At 42.0% G+C, this 25,743-nt stretch overlaps 1 protein-coding gene across 4 annotated transcripts in view; it reads left to right on the top strand.

Annotated features, from left to right (window-relative positions):
• LOC146857026 (uncharacterized) overlaps positions 1-25,743 on the top strand; it is a 352,541-nt gene that overhangs the window by 168,603 nt on the left and 158,195 nt on the right. For 2 of the 4 annotated variants that reach the window (XM_085647518.1, XM_085647516.1), the window contains one exon: positions 24,207-24,292. The exons of the other annotated variants lie outside the window; for them this stretch is intronic. The gene's annotated coding sequence lies outside the window, so the exon portion shown is untranslated. The remainder of the gene's footprint in view (positions 1-24,206; positions 24,293-25,743) is intronic. 4 annotated transcript variants of the gene reach the window in all.

Genomic DNA, 25,743 nt, shown 5'->3' with positions numbered 1-25,743 from the left:
TTTCATTTTACCATCTTTTGACTAAAACCATTCAACAATGGCTTCAGTCGAGCGCACATATGGTTCTCCCTCTTTGTATGGTATTCAATATCAGGTTTTTAGACTGATGCTCATATACTGGAAAGTGGTTTTAATCGGGAAAGGTAGTCTTTATATGGCATTTATCGATTTAAAAACCGCTTTTGATCTGGTACCGAGGGCTAATTTGTGGTGGATTTTGAATGATATGGGCATTCCTCCACTACTTCTTAATTTGTTAATCCGTCTTCATGAGGGTAATTATGCCCAGGTGAGATGGGGTGCTCAGGGTCAGCTAACAAAGCGGATTTCTGTTGATAAGGGAGTGCGCTAGGGTTGCGTAATGGCTCCCACCCTGTTCTCCTTGTATGTGAACGGGGTGGTGAAGTTTCTACAGGAGGACCCAGCGGATGCGCCTATTCTAGTGGGTGACAAAGTGCCAACGCTTCTATTCGCTGACGACACCCTGTTGGTGTCTAAGACTCCAGTTGGGCTTCAAAAATTGTTGTTCAGATATCAATCCTTTTGTGATGCACGGGGCCTAGTTATTAATACCACGAAAACCAAGCTTATGGTTTTTAACCCCCCGAAATCCTTTAGGAATAATTTTACATTAAATGGTACCCTTCTCGAAAGAGTTGGGAACTTTGAATACCTCGGCATACGCCTCTCAGACAAAATGCTCAGGAGGCCCCATATATCCAAAATGCTTCTGAATCATAAACGCGTGACTGGGGCACTGAGCAAAGAACATCGCTCCTCGTATAGCAGGCCAGTTGCCCCTGCACTAGCAATTTATGAAGCAAAGGCAGTTAGTTCAGCCATGTATGGAGCCGAGATATGGGGGTTTGAAAACGTGGACGAAATAAGTAGGTCTGAGCATACATTTTTGAGGGAACTGGTGATGCTTCCCTGCAATACCCCTTTAACACCGCTAATGTACGACATGGGTAGGCGTCCGTTTAGAGCAATTGCCAGGTTACGACCATTGCTCTTTTGGGCTCGCCTTCGGCGCACTGAAGAGCTTACCAATTATGCTGCAGCTCTAACGGAGGTAATGAAGTTGGACGTAAACTTTAAGGTCAAATGGCTATCGTATGGAAAGAAAGTTGTGATACAACTTGGTTTGAGAGATGCATGGGCCAGTCAGGTTCCCGCTAGCAAAGCGGAACTCAAGAGATACTATTGGGATTGGATTGACAGGCAAGAACTTTGCAAGCCAATGTTGGGTAGACTGACAGAGGAGTTCTTCCTGTTCAAACACACTAGAAGCTTTGAGCGTTATTTAGATGTGATCCAGGTCCCACGAGATAGGACTCTATACATCCAGTTTAGATATGGCACGCTCCCTGTTAACATTCGAAAGGCAAAGTGGTGTAAAGCAGAGGACATGACAGAGAGTTGCCCGTGCTGTGGTGCTCTGGTGGAGTGTGATGCCCATGTCCTGTTTGCCTGCCCTGCCTACAATAAAGCTAGGAGTAAATGGTTAAAACCAATATGTAGTGGCATGGGCACGCGCGATCACCGGTCTGCTATGCGTATTTTAAAATCTGATTCTAGCATCCTATTTTCCTGTGGAGTGGCCAAATGTTTAGCCCAAGCTTGGCAAATTGGGATTAGAGCCCAACGAGGTGTGACCTTACTATAGATTTTATGTCCCATTATTTGTGATTAAAATCTTTTACTATTTAGCAACGTTTTACAATCTTTGAACATTCTTAATCACATAGATAGCACTTGCACTTTATACATTGTTTACTGCGAGGGATTATGACACTTTATGTCTATAGTGTCTCAGATTTAAGCTTAAGCCTTTTATAAAATTGGTTTTATGTTTCTTTTTAAACTCATATGCAGTTTTTAAATTTATGTCAAGATTCTTTCTGCACCCTTTTGTACTGTATTGCAAGATTTTATCAAACATTGTTTTATTGTAATTATGTTACTCGAAGCTTTTATGATACATGCTGTCGAATAAAGCTATTTGATGATGATGATGGTATTCAATATAAAATAGCAAAAAGTACTCCAAGATCGCATGAATATGCATGGGCGGCCATCTTGGAATTGTTCTTTCTAATAAAGTATAACAAAAACCATGGAAAGATGGTCGCTTCGCATTTACATTTGCATGCAGTGTCAACCTTTCAATGTTTTTGTTATACTTTATCACCATTCACAGATATGTCGCCCGTTACCTTATAAGCGGCTGACGGATATAGCAGGTGGGAGAAAGTGGGCCTGGGCAGTGCACAAAAAAGAGCAAAGAGTGCGAATTGGGTTAAGGCAAAGCACCGTTAACAGTGGGAGAGAGCAAGGAGAGAGAAAGAAATTAGTCCCTCAAAACCTGGCTGTTCAACTGAGCCTCCTTGCAACAGCGTTCTCAGCGCCTGGATACTCTCACGGGTGATTAGCCACACTATACAAATCCTATTGATTGATTAATTCATTCATTCCTCGGGGGCAGAGGGACACAGAAGCGAGCGAACAAACGAAGTGACAAACCAATTCACCCTGTTCTCTGATGTGAAATGTGACTGACATGTTTCAAACTAAGGCCAATGTTTTGAAGGGGTCTGGCCCAATGCCAACCCTATGTTAAAAATCCGGGATACAGTAGATCTGTCGACGACAGACAGCTAAAGCTGCCTATGGGCAGGGCCTATAAAAAAGCAACTTTTAAAGATCTTGTTTAAATTCAAACAATTCTGGATACATCCAAGATAAGGGTTGAGAGTGTTGGCTGTGGAAATAGAGAGCTTGCACCTACAATTCTGGATACAGTTAGTTGAGTGAATGTCGAGCCCAAACATGCTGCGCTTGAGCCAACGAGTCTATACATTAAAGCAAGGACCTAAAAGAAAATCTGGAAATCCTCCAGTGGCACGGCAGGCATCTGAAAACAAGCACCTCTATTTTTAGCTCATTTTTCATAGGTCTAGTTTGAGCTTCTCTGGTAGCACAAGAGTGCGAGGGTCGAGGGATGCAGGTAGAAAGGGGTGGAATCGAAATACAATTCAGTTTCTTATTGCTGTCCCACACACATATACCGTATATATCAATGTATTGACCAGAGAGTGTTTGTCATAGCTATAGTTTTCCATTGTGGATTATTTAGTTTTAAATATGTTGTGAAAATAATAAAAGGTTTCTGCATTCCGATACTTACAAACCATTGGGTAAGTTCCCCTCAAGAAGGTGGAGGTTTTCAATTTTTCTTAAAAATATGTTCTTGAAAATAAAATAATTACCCTTTAAAAAGTCTGTCAGCATCCACAGCATGTGCGGGATACAAAAGAAAAACTCTTCCTCTCCTGCTGTCCTATTCCTGATACGGAATGGAAAGTTTTCGATTGGAAGAAAATTAAAGAGGTCCGGTTGCTAGCAGTTTATCTGGGAAAATATCCTATATATATCCCATATATTGCATACAGTGAACAAAAAATACGGAGGGTGTTAACAGGAATTCACTACTGCATCAGCGTAGATTTGACTCCCTAGTGCTCAAGGTGGCAAAACTCATTAAAATGCAAAAAACATGAAACCGTTCCTATATTTATCGGAGTCCAAGGTTACCAAGAGCTGTCACTGGAGGAGGGTTTATGTTCCTCTCCTCAAGCAATATGGCAGCCAAATAATGATAGTTACTGACGCGTTGGACCATGAGCTTCGTTTCATTGGATTTCAACTTCGGTCAGTGGCTCAACAAGTGACAAACCAGCTAAAAAAACAAGTCTTACATTTTGTAGCTGCCTTGCCCAAATTACACTCCAACCCAAAGAAAATGTCTGTGTCATCAACGTAAGTGTAAAAAATAAATTAATGTGAACACAAAGATTGAAAAAGGTGGCAAAACAATGAAAATCCTTGAAAAACCCTTAGAGTATTTGCTGCCGAGGACAAAGGGTAAGGGATCACCCTCCTAAAAGGATCAAATCAATCCAGAGCAGCACCTTTTATTCAGATCTTTCCCGGATGATGGATCAAAATATCACAGTCAGTGTCTTTCAGGTGGCAAATCTGCCATGTTCAGTGCAGGGACGCTGTGCCCATCCATTGTGAGGCGTCAATTGTTCATCACCAACCTTTCCCATGTGATCAAAATCCTGCCCACAACTCGCCCAGGTACACTGGCTAGCCAGTGTTCCAAATTTCCTGAGCACCAATCTTCCAAGACCTTTAGAAATCAGCAGAAGCAAATATATGAGTCGACATACTTGAGAGAAATGCAAAACCAATGATATAAAATCCTAGGTATCTGTACGAGCAAAAGGAAACACCCAAAATGGATAGTCTCCCTCTCAAGTAAAATAAAAAGCAAGGATCGATGCTCGGCTCCATACCAGAGTTTTCTAAATACCCTTCATCCTCATAGAAACAGTACAGTACTGGTTCCAAGGAGATGGCAAGGGTACATCTGGTTCCAAGATCTTTTGCAAACCAGGGTCTGATTTAGAGTTCAGCGGAAAGGTTACTCCGTCACAAACCTAACAGATATCTTGTCCATCATATTACTAGTGCCACTGGATATAATACACGTGTAATACGGGGGGCAGGATATCTGTCTCGTTTGTGACATAGTTATCCATCCGCCAAGCTCTAAATCAGCTCCCAAGTCCCGTGTACAGAGCTCCTCCATATTTAGGCTGTGAAGTGGAGTTCTGTGGTGGCTCTGATGGATCCATTTGTAGCTTGCTTCTCTGTTCTGTTTATACCTGACAGTTGGCATGGTAAGCGAACTTGACAAAGGGTCTGTTTTGGCATTTCGCCCTGTTAGTGCTACCAGAGGACGAACATAGTGTTAACATTACAAGACTTGAACCTAGGGCATTAATTAGCATTATGCGTCACACTTTGTTCATCCATAAAATGTGTTCTTATTGATATCCATAATGCTGAAGTGTACATTGACATTAAAACAGTGCAGTGGTCACGTTTGATACAAAGCAATGCTTCTCTGGCCATGTTGGACCACGAGCCACTTGTTATTTGCAGTAGGATCATGGCGTACATGGAGAGCTAGAAGAAAGACTCTGTGTGATGGTATTGTGGCCAAATATGTTGAGAGGAGGTTTTAGGATTAGTGCTGCTGGTACAAATTGAACTTCAGAGCAGGCAGCAGGCCAGCCTCTCTCTTATATAAGCAAATACACCGCAGACAGACTGTACCATTCACTTCAGGGAAATGCGTTGCCTTGAAGGTGGCACAGCTTCACCAATCCAGCTCCAGGGCAGGACCCATTAGATGATGTAGCAGCACTTCATTGGATGTGCCCATACTTGCTTGCTCTTTGATCAGCAGCACAGTTGTCAGCTGTATGTAGACATTAGAGATCCTACTGGATATTGCTTTAATGAGTTGTGTAACATGGACTCTGCCCCATGGCAGCTCCACTTGGGAACAATGGGTTTGAATACTACCCTGAGCGAAATTGCCAGCGAATAGACTTATTGCAAGCATCCTCCCATCACCTGTTAGTTGCTCCACTTGCTTCACTTTTGTGATGACCCTGCTCCCCTCATGGGACTGATTATTCTGATACAAAAATAAGGACAGGAAAAAAATGTAATCCTGTCGCTGCTCTCATGCTTGGAATACTATTCCCAGCATGAGAGCAGCGCCAGGATTGGTCTGAGCGACCTGGTTTGCATCTCAGACAGTGCCTGGTAGCCTGTGGCTTTTCTCCACCCGGCTGTACAACACAGCAAGGTGGAGAAATGCTAAGTGCGCATGACGATTTGGCCGGCCTAAGATGGTCGGATAAAACTGTCATGCACACATTGTAGTGCCCATCTCCGCTCCTCCTCACTTTTGCACATAGAGCACATAGCCCCGCCCCACCCTTGCTGGCAGCCTGCAGGTAAGAAGAAAATTAAATGATAATAAAATTGGTTTATTAAAATTGTATTTTTAATCTGTTTAAATCTGCTGCCACCTAGTGGGCCAATGCTCCTCTGCCATAACGAAGGAGCCACCCCTGCAACATGGGCCGCTATGAACAATATCGTGCTGTAGGGAGAGGTTTGTGAGTTCTCATCTGAAACAGTTGAGTATCAGTTCTTTTCTATGGCATTGTTTTCAGTAACTGGTCAAAAAGAATGTCACCGCGATGAAGAGTGTACCATTTTTCCTAGTTACTCAGTGGTCTAGGACTCCGCTAGGAGGGGTTGAGGAGTGACGGAGGGGGATGAGTCATTCAGTTTGAGACCAGCAGTTGGGAATTTGCCAAAAATGATACAAGATAAAAAGGTGTCTTGAATACCCAAAGAAACACCAGGCAAAGATAAACTGGTATACTTATGTACTGAATTTTTTTATTAATAGGGTGCCACAATACTGGTCTAAAGTAAAGATCTGGGATACCAGGCAGTGGAGGCTGTGGACAATGAAGACACGGGACACAATCCAGCAGGAGATTGGTTATTGTTCTAACCGGTATCTAGACCACAAACTACTGGAAATAAGCCAACATCCAGGGCTAGCCCACCATTGTAGCTCTGCCTTATGGCAATTTATCTTGTGAACAGTGGTTGCAGTCTAAATTTTAAGGTCACAGACTCCCCACAAGATCTGACTATGCACTGAACACAGTCCCTAATAGTAAACGTAAAACTGTATTTAGGGTTAACGGTCCTGCTACTTCTTTACATTATGGTATTCCAGAACCATAAGTGCTTGCCTTGAAAGATAGTAATAGCTATTCGGGAATCAGAGAGGTTCTTCTGAGCTAATTAGACTATTCTCTAAGACCTACGATGAAATGAAGAAACCTTCACGGCTCTCACTTGGGATAACACTCTGTTGTAGTTGGTAGACAGAGTCTTCATTCAAGAAGTACGGGCTGTCATTATAACAATATGTCCAAAGCGTCGTACTTACGTTTAGAACTATTCGTGGGGACATATCACCTCAGTTTATAACTCCCCCGGCTCCTTGTCCTTGACAGAACTTGCCCACCCTCCTCTCTGGGTTCCTTCTACTAAGCAGTAAGTGCTGACATCGGTTCAGTTAAAATTTCCGGCGTTTCTGAAAGTTATGTGGAACAATAAGATGCATATATTTAGAGAAGTGGAAGATGCTGATAATTTTTTGGAAGTGTGTCAAGCCAGTGACCATTCAGGAGGTTTATAAAAGAACGTAGCTACAGATTTTTGATGTGATTAATTAGATAACAAATCCAGCACGCTTACCGTCCTGGCACTCGTTAGGCCTAGGTTGGGCCTAATGTTAGAGGGTGGGTTTTCCCGGGTGAAGGTTCAGGGTTTGGGGGGTAGGGGGGTGGGAGGGTTGGGGGTGGGGGTAGGGTGGGAGAGGGCACTAAATATCAAAACAGTTCTCATGAGTTGCTTTAGCATCTGGGTGTTGGTGATAGCAAACAGGGGTGAGGTTAATTATGGGTAGAGACCAAATTATTTGGATGTCATGGAATGTAAATGGTCTAAGGGTTAAATCTAGGAGAGATAGGATTTTGAGATATCTGCAAGACTCTTTGGCAAACATTATTATTCTTCAAGAATCTCATTTAACAGAGGCAGAGAGTATAAAATTTATTGGTGCACTTCGTTGGCTAGATTGTATGTTTTACACACCACAGACATTTGTAACAAGGGGCATTTTAGTGTTGGTTAGGAAGGGATTCATGTGTCAGATTGAAGGAAAAAAAGCAGACACCAAGGGTAGGTGGTTGATAGTGAATATTAAGATTGCCGGTGTATTATATAATGTAATTGGGTATTATGGTCCAAACCAAGATGATGTGACTTCATTAGAAGAGTTAGCGAAGGAGATGCTGTCTCTTACGGGTTTTATAGTTTTCGCCGGAGACTTTAATACGGTATTAAACTCCAGATTAGATCGGTCGGCGAGTAGCAGAGCTCATGTAAATAGCAAAATGGCTTCCAATTTAAAAGGTTTGATGGAGCAATTTGGTTTGTGTGATATTTGGCGACTCAGGGCAGGTCAGAAGCTGGGATTTACTTTCTTTAATAAAAAATATCGCCATAGATCGAGAATCGATTATTTTCTAATTGATGCGAGATTACTGGGTAAAGTAAAAGAAAGTATGCATGTTGGGATACATCTTTCCGATCATTCGGCGGTTATTTTAGAGCTTGCTACTGGAGTTTGTGAATCAGAGTCAGTATGGAGGTTGGACCGTACAGTTTTATATGATGAGGAGGCAATGCAGTCTCTTCAATATGAACTTGAAATTTTTATCGAGCAAAATCTAGGTACGGCCAGACTAGACATTGTTTGGGAAACAACTAAGGCTTTTTTGCGAGGGAGATTAGGTGCTATTGGGGCCAGCAAAAGAAGGAAATATTTCTTTGAGGTTAAAAATTTAGAACAAGAAATTAGGTAAGAAGAGGCAGATATAGTTAATAGTTATATGGACAGTTTACAACAAGAGGAGAATATTCAGAAACTGCTGGATTTGAAAGAGAAATTAACTTTAGTTGTTAACAATCGGGTAAAAGAGAAATGGTTTGCTTCTAGATTAGCTAATTTTCAGTATGGGGAGGGGTCAGGCAAACTACTTGCCTGGGAAACCAGGACAGACAGGACAAGGAACATAATTAAGGAAGTGAAAGTGGAATCATCAGGTGTCATGGTTACAGAAACTAAGGACATAGTGGATGCTTTCTTTAATTATTATGCAGAGGTCTACAGGGAGGATATGGTTCCAGATAGGAATGAGATAGATGAATGGTTAAATTGTTTACGACCTGTGGCTGACGACCTACAAAATATGTTAGATCAAGAGATTACACAAGGGGAATTAGACTTGGTTATTAGATCAGCTAAGAAGGGCAAAGCACCGGGCCCAGATGGCCTCCCGGTTGAGGTGTATAAAATCCTGTCTGGTAGCTTGATACAGTTATTACTAAAGGTATTTAGTGAGGTCTTTCTAGGTAATGTAGAGCTCCCGGCCTCCTGGAATCAGGCCAATATTATTGTAATTCCCAAACCTGGGAAGTCACCGAGGTATTTGGATTCATATAGACCAATTTCACTATTGAATTTGGACTATAAACTATATGCTAAGATTTTAGCAGATAGGTTGGCGAAGGTGATCCCAGGAATAGTACATGAGGATCAAAAGGGGTTCATTAAGGGCAGGTTTCTTAAAGATCTAACCTTTTCTCTTATAACAAGCATTGATGTCGCCACTGACCGAAAACTTCCTCTAGCGATTGTTGCTTTGGACGCCGCGAAGGCGTTTGATCGTGTAAATTGGTTATTCCTTAAAGCGGTAATCACGCACCGTAATCTGGGGAAAAAGTTCAGTTCTTCTTTATTGTCCCTCTATCAATCCCCTACTTCAAGGGTACTAGTCAACGGAGTTCTAACCAAAAGTATTAAGGTAATGAGAGGGACGAGGCAAGGGTGTCCTCTGTCCCCACTTTTGTTTGATTTATACATTGAACCATTGGCATGCAGAATTAGGGAGACTGATGACATCCCCCCTTTTAGATTTCAAAGTTGGGTTAAGAAGATTGGACTCTATGCCGATGATATTGTCATCTTAACCTCAGATTTAAATCAAACTCTACCTAAGTTAGAAATAATTACAAATAAGTTCGGATTAGTTTCAGGGTACCGTTTGAATGCTGACAAAACGGAAATTATGTCGTGGAACATTGAGACAGACCTTATAATTCCGAAAAAACAGATAAGATATCTGGGGGTGCAGATAACACAGGATATCTCACAAATTGCGACAACTAATCTGGCCAAAACCGTGAAGGATATTTTAAGTCTAATGAAGGGTTGGAGACATCTCACTCTCACTATTTTTGGCCGAGTAAATTTGATTAAGATGACAGTGCTTCCTAAATTAACATTTTTATTTGACTCCATTCCTTTGATGTTCGAAAAAAAGGGATTAATGAAGCTGCAAAGTGAGATTGGGTCATTTATTTGGTCTTCCAGGGGGTCTAGGCTATCGTGGAAAAAGATAAGGAGGAAACATGTTAAGGGGGGATTGGCAGCTCCGGACTTTCAAATATATTCCTGGGCCTTTTTGCTCAAAAACTATAGAATGCTTTTGAGAGCGCCAGGAAATTCAGCGATTGGAGAACTACTATTAACTCTGTTAAGAATTGAGGGGGTCAAGCCGTCTGGTTTTATGTATAAGTTTTCAGACCCAAAATTTTTCAAGAAAGTAAGACTGAAGGTCCTGAGAGACCTCGCTACGGTCTGGTATCGCGTTAGAAGGGCCACAAAAATTCCATACTTTAGTGTGAATGCACCAATTTGGGAAACTCCGGGAGCTCCAAGCTGGACTAACGATGCCCTGGCAACGACTCTAAAATTAGAGGGCCCTCAGAAATGGGGGGAGTTATTTGTCGATGGTTGTTTGCTGCCATGGTTTGAATGTGACTCAAGCTGGGGTCCCAAGTTTTCTAAATTCAAATATCTTCAAATTCAAAGTTGGGCTATTGGGAAAAATCATCTTATAGGTCGATATAATGACTTTGAGGCAAAATTGGCATTGGAAGTCTGTTTTAAAAAAGAAGTGGCAACATGGTACTGGGCTATAATTGATCTGGAAGATGGCCCTTTTCGCCTGCCGGAGGAACTCTGGGGAGAGAGCTTGCCAAAGATCGCGACAGAAGACCAATGGCAAGTAACTATGTCGATACTATATAAATTGGTTAAACCTGCGAATTTAAGAAGAAACCACTTGTTCACTCTCCACAGGGCATATTGGACTCCAAAGCGGCTGGCAAAATTTAAAGAAGGTGGTAATGTAAGTTGCCCCAAATGTAATAGCCCAAATGAAGATGATATTCACATGTTTGTAACATGCCCCGCGATCAAGACCTTTTGGGATGCTGTAAGTAAATGTTTGTCAGTCATCCTCAAGCAAAAGATCGAGGTAAGCCCTGAGAATATTATTACAGGTAGAATGGATTTACAAGGTAAGGGCTTGGGCGACAGAGCAAAATTGGTGTTTTATGCCATACTGTTGGCCCGAAGGGAAATTTGTAAACTTTGGGTTTCTTCTGACTCCCCCACAGATCTCACGTGGATTAGAGCTATGAGAGACATTGGTAAATTGGACATGGTAGTTCCCCTGAAAAAGAAACACAGATTTTGGCTGTTATTTTTTGATCATTATGGGTGATGGGTTGGGGGAAGTTTGGTTTCAATATTGAAATATTGTGTTGATGGAGACTTCCAGTCCTATGATTAAGTTGCTTTTTATCTTTTGGAGAATTTTGCGGTAGGAAGTTGGAGTGAGGATCTTGTATCGTTGCTTCTCCAGCTCTCTGTTCAGCAGACCTCCTTGAATATAAGATAATTTACACCCTTGGGCGTTACACAGATAGAATGGGTGGAAAGCAGCACATGAGGACAAAAAAAAAAAAAAAAAAAAAGAACTTGCCCACCCTCCTCTCTGGGTTCCTTCTACTAAGCAGTAAGTGCTGACATCAGCGGCTGCTCCCGGAGGAGGGTACCCGCCCCCGGCACTTTTAAAAGTGTAAAAAATAAAACAGGTTTAAAACCCGTTTTTCCAATCATTTTATTTTTCCTTGTGCCGAGACTTGGTGGCGGGGCCAGGGTAGTGACAGGCTGGGTGGGGAGTACTGGGCACTCCCTTCACTGGCCATGTGGTTTTGGCCGGTTGTCTCCGGCTGGCCAAACCCACATGCGCAGTGACCCCTCTCCAACCCCAGCTGCATTTTTGGGGTTAGAGAGAGCATACACAGGCTCCCAGTCTGTCCTGGAGCACAAATCATAGGCACTCAGGCTGGGAGCCTGTGCATGCCTGGCAATGGAAAGGAGAGGTCCGCAGAAGAGCGCAACGTGATCACGGAGGGCACAGATAAGTTATTTTTAATTGTTTTTCAGTTTGTCTCAGTGGTACCCCATTCACCCTCCTCCCCGACCCCTTCCCGCCTCTTTTTCCTGGCACGAGCCGCTCCTGGCTGACACCACTTAATGGTGGATTTGAGAGTAGGTGCCTCACAGTAGTCCTCCATGGTCATACAGCCATCTCCCTTCTCACAACAAGACTCCTCTTCTGCCAGAGGTGGCTCACAACTGCCTCCATAGTGTTTCTCTATTTTCATGCTGGTCCTTTGAGACCTTGTTGCCAAAATGTTGACGTAAGAGGGCGGAGACTTCATACAAGAGTCTCGAGCCACTGAGGTAGAAGGGAAGGTCTTTATTTCATGTTAGGCCCTTGGGTTGTAGCAGCAGCTGGTATATCCTGTCAGGACTCTGTCCTTCCTCTGCTGTTCACCTTGTCCCTAGCTTCCACCGCAGGCCACACACCAGCCTTGTGGGACATCATTCACTCGCTGCAGCTCTCACTCTGTCTCAGACATGCAAGAGATTGGGACAGCCAGAATACAGGTTGTTCGACAGGGGAAGCGTTAACCATCCAGAGCCAGTCACTGGGTCTGGATGGTAACACCGAGGCCCAGACAGTGAAGTGGAGGAGGATGTTTGTACAAAAGAAAATAATCTTTTGCGCAGGATTTTAAATAGGATTGCTTCTTTTGAGTAGATAAAAATATCCTTTATGAGATTTATTTATATTTTTGTCTTTTGTGCAAAAATGATTCTATTTCCTTTTGTTTTTCATGTACAGCAATAACCATGAGCTGAATTGAAAAGCGTATCTGATTTATGGAAACATTAATCTTTGTAAAATGTATTCCACCAAACCTATTTTTTGTGCTGGGAGCGAGCCGGCCTGACTGCGAGCGGGAGCTACTAGCCCGGGAGTCAGATAACCACTGGAATAGAAACATTCACGCTCCAGTAAACCCTGCATTCCAGGACAGCCTCGGCAATGTTCTGCTCGCTGTCTCAGGGCACCTTCGGGATTCGTAGACGACAATGCAAGCATTAGCAAGACACAAAAGATTAGGCGGAAATGAAAGGTGCAACAAACGATGAAAATGCGCCAAAGTGGGGCCTGAGCGGCAGGTGGATTTTTTTATTTTTATCGCGAACGGATAGAGATGTTTTTTTCCCTTTTGAGTAAAATCAGGCATTCCTTGAATTACTGTTGATGTGTGCGATAATCGTTTAGAAAGAATGTCCTTTGAGGGAGGAAACGGGACAATAAACAGAACACATTAGCAGAAACAGCCCTAAGCCTGACTAGTGCAGCATTAGCAAGTCTGGTGAAAAGAAAATTGTTACAAAGACCGTGTCATTTCTTAATGTTACTTTGGGATGGTTAAGCTCTCGTCAAAGAATACTGATTTGCACTGCATCCACTAAGCACACGAGGAGGAGCCTTTTTTTTAGGCTCAGGCTACCAGACATTGCAGCTGTCCGGTTTGCTAAAGACATCTTGGGGGCATTCGGAAAGTAGACGTAGGGATGCATTCCGCCCATTGCTTACCATTGGCTTTGTGATTTGTAACTCAGATTTTCTGGCTTTCTATTTACGGGCTCTATTTGCTTTAGTCTGTCCGGCTTGAGTTTATCCCTTCTGTTTACTGTATTCTTCCACTAACTCGCTTTCTGTAAACAGGCTTTTAAATCTCTTTCTTATCTTGTCACATTTGCTGTGCATTCAAAGACAGAGGTCAAATGTCAGGCTGTGTTTTCCAGAGAGCTTGGTGTTTATTTTTCTTTCTCTGAATTCAAAGTGAGAGGATTTATGTGACAATCATGATGGCTAGTGGGGAGTGCTTGAGGAAGGCTGTACAGAATTTTACAGATGTTATATTTTTTCTAGCACTCAACAAAATTTAAGTGTCATTAAATGAACTGTGCTGACGATCAAATCAATACATTGGGCGAGGAAGTTTCAACACATTGTTTGTGCGCTGTATACTTTTATCAGCAAAACTGTGAGTGCAAATGTAATGGTCATTTTAATTGAAGATGTTTTATCTGTAATGGCAGTATGCTACCATACCAAGTATACTCCACGTTACCCTACCCTATTCTACTCTGCACTCCTCCATGCCACTGCCCTCTACTCTGCACATTAGCATAGAATGCAGTGGCATTGAGTGTATTGGCGTAGAGTACATTGGTGTAGAATGCAGTGGCATGGTGTGGAATGAATGGCGCAGAGTGCAATAGAGTGGCGTAGACTGCAGTGGCAGAGTAGATTGTTTCAGAGTAGAGTGAAGTGGCGTAGAGTACAGTGGCACAGAGTAGAGTGTCGTAGAGTGCAATGGTGCAGAGTAGATTAGAGTATATTGGTGTAGAGTGCAGTGGCTTAGAGTTGAGTGGTGTAGAGTTCAGTGACGTAGGGTTCAGTGGCATAAAGTAGGGTGGCAAAGATGGCAGTGTTGTAGAGTGCAATGGTGTGTAGTAGAGTGGCGTAGAGTGCATTGGCGTAGAGTACAGTGGAACAGAGTAGAGTGCAGTGGCGCAGAGTAGATTGGCATAGTGAGCAGTGGTGTAGAGGACAGTGGTGCAGAGTAGAATAGAGTGGCATAGAGTGCAGTGACTCAGAGTAGAATAGAGTGCCCTTGTTGCTCTGATGGCGCTATTATGGGTCAAAATGGTTGGTAGTTTTCCTGACAATGCTTTTTTTGAGGGCCTCCCCCCGGGCGGAGGGCTCTGATGGTATTGTTTAGAGTTTTTTGCTACAGTTCCACATAGTTTTGACGGCATGTTGTGGTGCGACTGTCCTTGAGGGTTTGGTTGTATTTGTTAAGCACAACATTCATCCCAGAGGGTATCACGGCGCTGGGAAAGCTATGACCTGGAATGAGGATCGTGTGATACTGGGGACATCTGTGAAAAAGGGAGCCTAGGCGATAGGCTACGAATGACAACAATTACGAACTAGGGAACTGATGTGTTTTCAGCTTCTTTCTAAATGACAAGTAGTCGTCAGTAAGGCGAAGGTCTAAAGGAAGTTCATTCCAGTGGGCTGCCACCAGATGAGAGAAAGAGCGTCTCCCTGCTCCAGCTTTCTTAATGCGTCTGGGTTTTGTGAGAGCGTGGTGGCAGGACCTCCGTTTTTGTGTGGGGCATAGAATTCGATTTTATGTTGCAGGATTCTGGGGCCACGCTTGTGTAGTGCTTTGTGTGTATAGCCCAGGAGCTTGAATTTGGCTCTTTGGTGCACAAGCATCCATCGGCGCTCCCTCAAACATTCTGATGCTGACCTGTATTTGTTTTTGTTACAGACAAGCTTGGCAGCTGCACTCTGGACTACCTACAAAAGAGAAAAAAGGTAGTCTGCCATGCCCACATAGAGCGCATTCCCATAATCCAATTTGCTTGAGAGTAAAGCCTGGGTGAGGGTTTTCCTACAGTTTAGGGGGATCCATAAGAAGAGGCGTCTTAATAGCTTCAATATAGCTAAGCTTTTTCCACACAGAACTCAGACTTGGTCCTGCATGGTTAATGCATTGTCGATGAGTATGCCCAAGCTTTTACAACCTGTTTGGGCTCAGGGGCAGGTCATAGTGACTGGGGCCACCAGGTTGCATCCCAAATTAGGTGAGCTCCTCCAAAAAGCAAAATCTCACACTTCCCTGCACTCAGTTTCAGGCAATGATCTGACATCCAAGTCGCCATTTCTGAAAGGCAGTTAATCAGATTATTCCTAGTGTCCTCGTGTCTTTCTTCGAAGGCTATCAACCGCTGCGTATCATCCGTAAAGGAGCAGATATTGAAGCCCCATTTCTTGCTGATCTTGGCCAAAGAGGATACATAGGTATTAAAAAGGGTGGGGCTCAGGGAAGCTCCTTGCGGGACACCAAAATTAATGGGTTTTGGGTTGGTGGCGAAGGGGCCCATTTGTACTCTTTGTGTTCTATTGCATAGAAAGGAATTGAACCATTGAAGAACTTTAGAATGTAGTCCCTTTTCGTTTAAGGTACTCAGCAGGAGACCATGAGAAACAGTATCAAAAGCCGCCAACATGTCCAAAAGGATCAAGGCGTCAGCTTTACCCTGGTCTACTAGGGATCTGATGTTATCTAAAATCGCTAGTAGAGTTCAGGAGGGTTCAGGTGACATTCTTCCAAGAGACCCATCTTACGAAACCTGAAAGTTTAACACAGCAGAGACGCTTCAGGGGAAGATCGTTGCCACTATTTATTCCTCATTTGCTAGGGGAGTGTTGATATGGGGGCTCCCTGGAAACCTCTTCCTTCCTCATGTGGAGATCATAGACCCAAAGGGCTGTTATGTGCTGCTGTGGGGCACGCTGGATGGCCACGACATTGCCTTTATCAATGGGTATTAATCCCCACGTTTTCTTATTACTCTGGCTTGCGTGATCTTTTATCCGTTTGGTTCACAACCCTCCGGTTTATAACCGATTCGATATTCTTCCTATGCTCGGGGATATAGATTGATCGAGTGTGGTAGGTGAAACGGGCACCCAGGAGGGTAAAGCGGCAGGGTGTTCCCTGTGTATCCCAGCAGTTAATTCTAAGGGACCTGAAACAAACAATAGTACTGACGGTATTTCCCAGAAGATTTCCACACTAATACCAACAGATACAGCGAGACTGGATACCCTAAGTAGCAGCATAAGTATGGACCCTGAGGGGGTTATAACTAAAGTCGGACAACATGAATTAACTGCATGCCAAATACTATTCTGGAACGTTGCAGGGTTGTCCTTGAAAATATCTGACCCTCTATGGTTAACTTATGTGGATGGGTATTCTATACTGTGCCTACAAGAAACGTGGATGCTGGAGGAAAAACAAATAGAAGGATATCAAACCTTTCATACACCAGCAGTTAGTACGAGCCATGGATGCAACAAGGGCATCCCAAGTAATTATGTTTCAAATACAGTGGGTGTAAATAAGTTAAATCGAAAAATCGAAACAGCCTATTATCAGATATTAGTACTGTATGTGGAAAAAATGTATTGTTTTGTAATATTACATTTCAACAATAATATTCCCAAAGGGCAGATAATTGGTATACTAATGAATTTGCAAAGGAATCGGAACAAACTACAGGATGGTTTGTCTATTGATATGTGCATAATATGGGGTAGGGATTTTAATCATTTCCTGTGCCAGCATAGTGGAAAGGGTGTTTGTGGATTAGACCAAGGGCAAGATGAACAGGCTCATTTCTCTCATACACAGTTGGGGGACCTGCTGAATACAATTGCTTATCAATTTGATCTGGGCTTTGCTAATGATCTGTGTATACCACCGGTACCACATACACCCACATTTAATGGCAGAGGTTGCAATTCCATCATTGATTTCATCCTAGTCTCAAATAGACATTCTAGTAAGGTTCATGGATTTGAAACTCATCCCATTGCTATGAGTGACCACAATCCCTTAAGCATCAAATTTGACCTGATGAGTCCTGTTATGGGTAAGAAGGATCTGAGCACACAATACGATTTTAAAATTGAACTCACTAGCCATAACGGGTACTCCCTCAGCTGGTCTAAAGTAGATCCGAATAAATTTATTAAACAACTAGTAAAGAACAGTAAAGAGCATTTCGAAGTATGCCTTAGTACCACTGAGGGGAATGAGGCTGTTCTAAATTCTTCTAATAAAATTACGGGGGAAATCCAGACTTTATTAACAGTAAAACAAAAACAGAGAAAACCCAAGGTTCAGGGCTGGTTTGATCAGGCATGTAGTAGGGCGCATACTCACTTTAAAAAAGTGCTACGTAAAAAAGATAAGAACCGCGAGGATGTGAGACAGACCCGAACTATGTATAGGTGTGCACTAAAAGCTCGAGAGAATCAACTAAAGTCAGAGGCCTGGCAAGCGCTGCATGATGCGTGCCTCCAGAGAGACAATAATAGCTTTTGGAAAGCAGTTAAGGCTCAATTTCTTGCACCAAGCGATATTCCATCCGTAGATATTGCAATGAGCGAGGATAAATGGATCCAACATTTCACTAAGCTATATGATGACGATAAACCATCTCTAATTATACAAGACATGGAAGAGCTAGATCCACCCAAGATAGGACAGCCTACAGTTTTTCCCCTAGATATGTTTTTCTGTTGAGGAAATAACCTAGGCCTTCAATGAGAGTGCAGGTGGTAAAGCCCCAGGGGAGGATAGAGTGCCTGTAGACGTGTACAAAAGTAATATCCAGTTATGGGCCCCATTATTAACTAATGTTTTGGATAAATGTTGCCGCCAAGGTTTCATTGCCTCGTGGTTTGATGCAATTGTGATCCCGATTTTTAAAAAGGGGGATAGTAACAATCCCATATGCTATCGCCGGATATCCCTACTAGATTCTCTTCTTAAAGTAGTAGGGCGGGTTATTTTAATTAAACTACTTATATGGGCTGATGAGGCTAATATCCTCTCAAACCAGCAATATGGTTTTCGACAAGGTCTTGGGACCATTGAACAGGACCTGAACTTAAGCCTGATAATAAGCAAATATACTCAGGCAAAGGAGGGGAAACTTTTCTTGTCATTCATAGACTTAAGTTCTGCGTTTGACTGTGTGAAATATGAAAAGTTATGGAGCATATTGGAAGGGATGGGAGTCGATCATACATTAATACTCTTTATGAGAGAACTATATAGAGATGCAGGGGCAAGGGTGCAGTTCGGTAAACGAGGTGAATGCTCAGCTAAATTCCCGATAAGAAAAGTAGTAAGGCAAGAATGTGTGCTTGCTCCTTTTCTTTTTAGCTTATATGTTAATGATCTTGGCCAGCATTTGATAGACCATCGCCAAGATTATCCGACCATTAATAACATACCAGTTCCAGTTTTACTTTACGCAGACGATGCGGTTTTAATGGCATGAACACGATTAGGATTACAAAGAACAGAAACTAATTTTGCTGCGTTTATGTATGACAGAGGCCTAATTGTGAACATCAGCAAGACTTTTATAATGAAATGCGGAAAGAAGACCACCAAATGTCGCAATATTTTTATTAAAAATGACAGAATGTACCAATTAGTTCTCTTATCTGGGGATTAATTTTGATCACACTGGGACATGGTCGCTATACAGGCAAGGAAATTGGTGTTTCTAAGAGCTATAGGTGCTGTGATTAATTTCTCTAGAAAATTGGGGTGTAGACCAGTACCAGAATTATTAAAAATATATAAGTCGAAGTGTTTATCGATAGCTCTGAATGGGGCGGGCATTTGGGGGATTAGGGATGTGCAGCCTCTACAATTGTGTGAGAATACTTTCCTACGTTACTTGCTAGCTGTTCCAAGTTCAACTGCTAATTGTATCTGTCATACTGAGCTTGGTCTGCCTTTTATTGTGGATGTGATAAAAATTAACCCTATCCTGCTTTGGCACAAGGTCTGGGTTTCTGATAAGACCAGTTTTAACCGCAAAATTATCAAGGACTGTTTGAAATTGGACAAGGTCTCTCACATCCTGTTGCTCCGTTATATTAAACTTTTCGCAAATGAAATTGCCCACCCTGAATATTATGAATATTATGAAAAACCAGAGAGTATGGCCTTAATCCCCAAAAAGGTTCTGAAAGCAGATTGTCTGGCTTATTTACAAGATAAGAGATGGTCTAAAGAAAGCAGAAAAACCACTGTAATAGATAACCAGCTGATGTTAACATGCTCAGGCATTCAGCCATATCTGGTTCACATCCCGGGTTGTTTTGATCAAATGCTCGTGACCTGCTTTCGTTTGGGTATTCTGCACAGGCTAGTCAGCCATCCAACTACTAATGAATGGTCAAGAGATCTGGCCCTATGCCCATGCGATGATACATCGCGCCAGTCAACTCTGCATACAGTCCTTTTCAGCAAATTTTATTCAGTCCCAAGAAAAAGGTTCATGATCCCTATTTTAAAATGTTTAGGCGTAAGACAATGTTGTGCTGGATACATTCAATTACACATTTTAGACAATGAAGTGATTATGGAACCCATTGCACTATTTTAAAAAAATGTGATCAGGTTTATGAATTCTATGCGATAGTAATTAATGTTGATGCAGCCAAGATAGCGTCTCCCGCGAATTCTATGTAATTACATTTTTTAAAGATCGTTGTATCATTTTTTCTTGAATCTGGAATTTGGTTGTTTCTGCTTTTTAATTACTGCTATGTAACGTATTGGAAGTGTATACTATTAAGCTTTGCTTTTATGATTCATTTATAAATCAAATAAAGCTTCATTTGATTGATTCATTGAAACCTCCCATACCTTCCAGTAGACTGAAATTTTCTAAACTCAATGGCCCTGCTTTCCGGGCATGATTGGGGACTGGGACCCTTGAGTACTTTACAGAGAATGAGGTTACGGCTTCTTAGCCCCTTGCTGAGTGGGAAGCGTTTAATGTAGTTATCTGGGGTACATTGCATATCCCAAGTAAACTGGGGTCCGAGCTCAGCTACACAAGGTTATTAAGCAACAGAAGGAGATTATGGCTGACCTGGTGTTCCCACCAGTCAGTGACCCTGTTCCCACAGACCAAATGCGGTTGGAACATGAGAAGTTATTGACGCTCATTGAGCGCCTTTGGGCGTATGGTTATTAGGCCTACATTACTTAAGGGCATGATCAGTATGGTAAATTAGGGCAGATATTGGCCTGGTTGGCCAGCCCTGATCGCCTTGCCTCTCAGATCTGCACATACATACACATGCGGATAGGGTGGTGTATACCCAAACTCAAATAAACAAGGTTTTCACAGGGTACTACGCACAGCTCTATGCTGAGCGGAGTCCGCGGCCACACCATGCAAGATTATATCTTAGCTGCTGGGGCTCCCAGTCTTTCTATGGCACCAGCAGCGGCCATGGGTAGCATAATACTGATCCAGAAGGTGAGGGGGCCATTAAATCATTCGCTTGAGGTAAAGTCCCTGGCATGGATGGCCTCCCTGTAGAATTTTATTCGGCATAGATCGACACCTTGTCCCCGGTGTTGACTAAATTGTTCAATGCTGCCAGCAGCGAGGGTTCCCTCCCTCCAACGCTGCACAAGGCTCTGTTGGTTCCCCTTCTCAAAAAGGGTAGGTCTGAGAACTTGGTTGCTTCTTACAGACCCCTGTCCACCCTTAATGTTGACTATAAGTTTCTGAGTAAAATCTTGGTGAACAGACAGCTCCCCCATATCCAGAGTCTTGTGTATGAGGACCAATTGGGATTTATCCATATTCGGAAAACCGTGAACTATGTTCACCAGCTGATAGAGATAATGCACTCTGCCCCTGGCGTGAGTCAAGCCGTGTGCACGCTGACCTCGCATGTGTCTATTTTTAGACTTCAGAAGGCTCGCGGTGACACGAGATGCTTCAAGGGACAAACTGTTGCCACAGAAATGTATCTTAGCTGAACCTCCGGGCGGCTGCAGAAGTTTTATCTTTGAATTAAACTTAACGTGGAGCATTTGTGTAGTTGGATGTGCTTTCCTTTCTTTTCAGAGTTAGTACCTTGATTTAATCTGGGTTACTACTTACAATTATCAAGCGATTACAGATGAAAATTGGAATTGTTTTCCCAAGAAGCCCCTAGTGTGAGTATCTACATTCAAGAGCAGTGAGTGGCTACTGCTACGATATGATACTTCATAGTTAATTGGTTGATATGCAATTTAATTATCGCACAACAAAGCTTTGGATCTGATCCGACCATAGAAGGGGCCCTTGTGTGTTCTCTCAGATATGGAGCTGGCTGGCCCCCTTTAAAGCTACCCCATTGATTAGAATAATTTGTTACACAGGTGAGCATGACCACCCGGTATGATTCTACCCATATCACAAACACCATAACTTAGATTTTTATTGGTGTTCTCCTACCCATTTTCAGGTTGCACCTATTTGTCCTGATAAAGACCCTATTTAAAGGTTATATTGGCCTTTCCACTATCCTGGGGTCAAAACATTGAAAATCCTGTACTGAAATCCTTTTCCACAAAAAGATAACATGGAATTGTTACAATGTATATTCAAACTGTGGATTACAACTATGTAAAGCACTTGTGATTCAGACAGGCTTCAGACTATTCGGTTGTAAATATTGGTACTATATTCCTTCACTCTCTCTTCACTTATTCACAAGCACTTCTTCAAGCAATCACTTTCCACTAACCTTGGAGCAACTGTTTTATACAAAATAATATGTTAATTGTTTAAAGTCATTACAATTTTAGAATTTATTTCAACTGAACATGTGTTATTTAATGTGTTGTGTCTCTCTTGGGTACACTCAGTGAATTTTTTTATACATGTTTTCACCCCAAATTTCGTATGTTGTTTTTTTTACTTTTTTGATTACCTAGATTGGAGTCCTACCTGAATTCCGTACTGTCTAATACAAATAACGTTGTCATGACCAAACTGTATCAATCTGTACCCAGGTCCTACAGTCTACTAGATTTCCCCATTGCTGTGTAATGGTGTCCCCATATATGGCCACTCTATGGTGTTGATTGCCTTTTCTCGCCTAGACAAACCTCCAACGCTAACAAACTGGGTTTGATCCTATGCATTACCGACATGAGAATGCAAAGTTTAGGAACGCAGACATCCTATAATGATATAAACAAATGTACAGGTTGAAATATGGTTAAGTATAATGACCTACATGTTATCGCTGCCCGGCCTCTGGGATGTGGGCTCACAAGCTGTGTACGGAAGCCTCATGGCCAAGAAAGGAAAAGGCACTGGCATTTGCGGCGCAGGGTCATTCTGTATGTAAACTGCTCATCTTTTTGTTCTGCAATAAAAACGGTTTTAAAAAAAAGAAAAAAATGAGAATGCAAAGTTTAAAAGCTGTCGACTTCTGTGAATTAAACCTAGCATTCTTCGGTAGTACAATAAATTGCATCAAAGGCTACGGTGTCTTCGCTAGTATCTTGGCAAAAATGTTATCTGCCATCAGTAAGGATAGGGACTTATAAGAAAAGCCTTCCTGGGGATCCTTCCCCTGCTTCAGTGAGTACTGCCTCCCTCATAGATGGGGGTAGGGTTCCCTTTTACAGTGCCTCTCTATATACATCCATCATTGAGGGGTCCAGCTAATCCACATATTGTTTATAAAAGTCTGTTGGTAGTCCGTCCCCTCTAAGAGACTTACCACTTGGCAGCGACATGATGGCTAGTTTGATATCCTCCAGTGTGAGCTGAGAGTTAAATAACTCCCTTAGCACACCATCCACCCAGCCCAAGGTGATATCACCAAGATTTACGTCTATATTAGGTTTATCCGAAGACAAGTCATTTAGCTTCTCATAATAACTCTTTAACGTATGACATATTTCGTTTTGGTTCAGTTGTTAGTTCACTGTTAGTGTTTTTAGTACAAAGAGTCAGGCCCACTTCATTTTGAGTTCTGGTTAGCCATGCCAATGTTCTACCCAGTCTAACTCCTTCCCCAAACATTGAACTTCTTGCCTGTGTATTCAGATATAGCTGTTTGCAGCCTCCCAAGATTCCACCACTTTGTCATTCAGTCTCGATATAACAGATTTATCTTTGGTGATGCAGTGTTGTACATTAAGAAGTTGAAGTTCTCCCTTTAATTTAGCTAGCTATCCCCGAAGAAATTTCAGAGTATCTGAGCCAGGCTTCTCCAACGAGTAGCTTGTGAACTACTTGTAGCTCTCCACCTATCTGTGAGTAGCGTTCCTGTGTGTGGCCCAGCCTGCTATATAAGATGTATTTGAGATGAAAATGTGTATTTTAAGAACTCAATAGCTGATGTTTCGAGAAAAATGGCTCAATTTTCAAAACATATTCAAAGCTCATATGTGAGTGATACATCTACAGGCGATATAATAATCATGACAAATGCTGGAGAGATTTGTAAATGTCAGCGAAGCAGGCTATTCTCACAGTATATAATTAACATTAACACAGTCTTGTTTTTTAGTTCTACAAAGAGACTCTTCCTTGACTGTCCCTATATGTGTGATTTCCTTGGCACCCACCCTAATCCCATTTGGCTGTGTGGATAAGCAGCTGGTAGAGTCAGATCCCTTGGGAGAGTTACCCTGAACCCAGATTAGAACACTTTGATAGTCTGGTAGGTCTGTGAGGCCACATAGTACACTTCCCTCCCAGAAGGCTGCGTAGGTAGGAGACAGAGCTAGAATGCAGCAACGAAAGGCCATTATAAATCCCAGTTAATCTTTTGGGCATCTGGGACGGAGAGATGAAATTGCCCTTTTTATGCAAATGCTGCACTGAAATTTCAGACCTCCGTCCTGTCTCTACCTTTCTGTTACCATTCAGGTCATACTCTAATTTAAGCTTCCCCCTTCTAATTTTCATACCCTCTCTCTTCTAGTTACTGGTCCCTGCTCACAGATGAGCCAGCTCAATACCACGTTTTTACGTGAATTAGACAAGCAGGAAAATCGGCTCGCTGCCATGGTAAGAATATTATATTTTAATATTAGTTATTACTTTTCGAACCACAAACATTTATATTCCAAACTAACCATTATGAGCGTGGCCTTTTGTGGTTGTTGATACTTAGGAGTTTGTAGCACTTGGTAATTCACTTTTTACAACCATGTTTATATTTCCTTTGTTCACTTTTATGCGTTTTTATGTTGGTATTATTTTAGTTTGTAAGACCCTGGAAACTCTATTTGATCGTGGCCTTTATTTATACATTATAAATGAAGCCAGCACAAATAAATATAAAACTTTGTATGCATTCATATTTTAAGTGTGTGCCTTGCTTTTTGGAAAACGATGTGAGTATTTCAATTCTTTGAAAATTGCTTTGTTGATAATACTTAATAAACGCCTGCGTTTCGAATTTCAAAGATTCCCTGCTGATGAATTGGAAGACGTTCTGAGTAAAGTTAAAGCACCAGACTTGTGTGCCTTATGAAGTGCATTGAGAGGTGCTTTCTTCTTCTTCCGTCTTTTGTTTTCACCTTAACTCTTCTTACCAGAAAAAGGACCCATTAAGCAGCTGAAGTCCTCTTGCAGGTCCCATTGTTCTAGGCGAGTTGTTGGACAAACTGGTCACAAAGCAAGTGTAAACCATTTAGGCCCTTATTATGAGTGTGTTGTTGTTTTACAACCCATGCTCAAATCCCAATTTGCACATGGTTCGAATTCCGATTTTTATGGTATTTACAGTATCCGGTAATTACTAGGTACATTGAATACCTCAATCTTCTTTAAAGTTTGGAAGGTCAAACATGCCGGAACGTAACAAGGGAAGACAGTACGGTACTTACTGTACGGTGTATTTTGGTGTGGTAAACACCAAAAGCCATATGTTGTTCCGCCAAAATTCGGAATTTTTGATAAATATTGCATCCTATACTTTACAAGCACATCAGCGTTGCACTACAATCTGAATTTTCCTTGTTTGATATTATGGAACCTTTGTGCTTAGCAGACACAAAAAGGACTTCGAACTGTTCTAGTTCTGCTAGATCTCTCTGGTACATTTGATTCTGTGGGTGACCAGCTGCTTCAGTGGTGGCTGCTAACAAGGGCATTGCTAATGAGATCTTCTAAGATTTGTTTAATTTGTTTTTTTCAGATTGTTTATTGATTTTAATTTTAAGATCCTTTCTTTGAACTTTAGCCAAATTGGACCTTTGTAGCCCATATGGGTGGCCCATATCTTTGTAATACGAAGGAACAGTTGGTCCCTTACCATAGCATAGCACAAAACATAACACATAGAAATATAACAAAGTATATGTCAGAAATCTCAATGGATTTAAATGTATTTAATCAAACATATAAACACATAAAATTAAGTAGGGAGCAGCAACAAAAAGGAAAGCAGTTCAAGGCATTTTGTTGTGACTTTAGGAATAACAAGCAAATGATGTCACATATCATCTAAAGTA

The sequence above is a fragment of the Triturus cristatus genome, chromosome 3_2 (assembly GCF_964204655.1).
Source record: "Triturus cristatus chromosome 3_2, aTriCri1.1, whole genome shotgun sequence".
NCBI lineage: Eukaryota > Metazoa > Chordata > Amphibia > Caudata > Salamandridae > Triturus > Triturus cristatus.
Note: the sequence above shows the minus strand (reverse complement) of the source record. Positions and strands in the feature narration are given on the sequence as shown.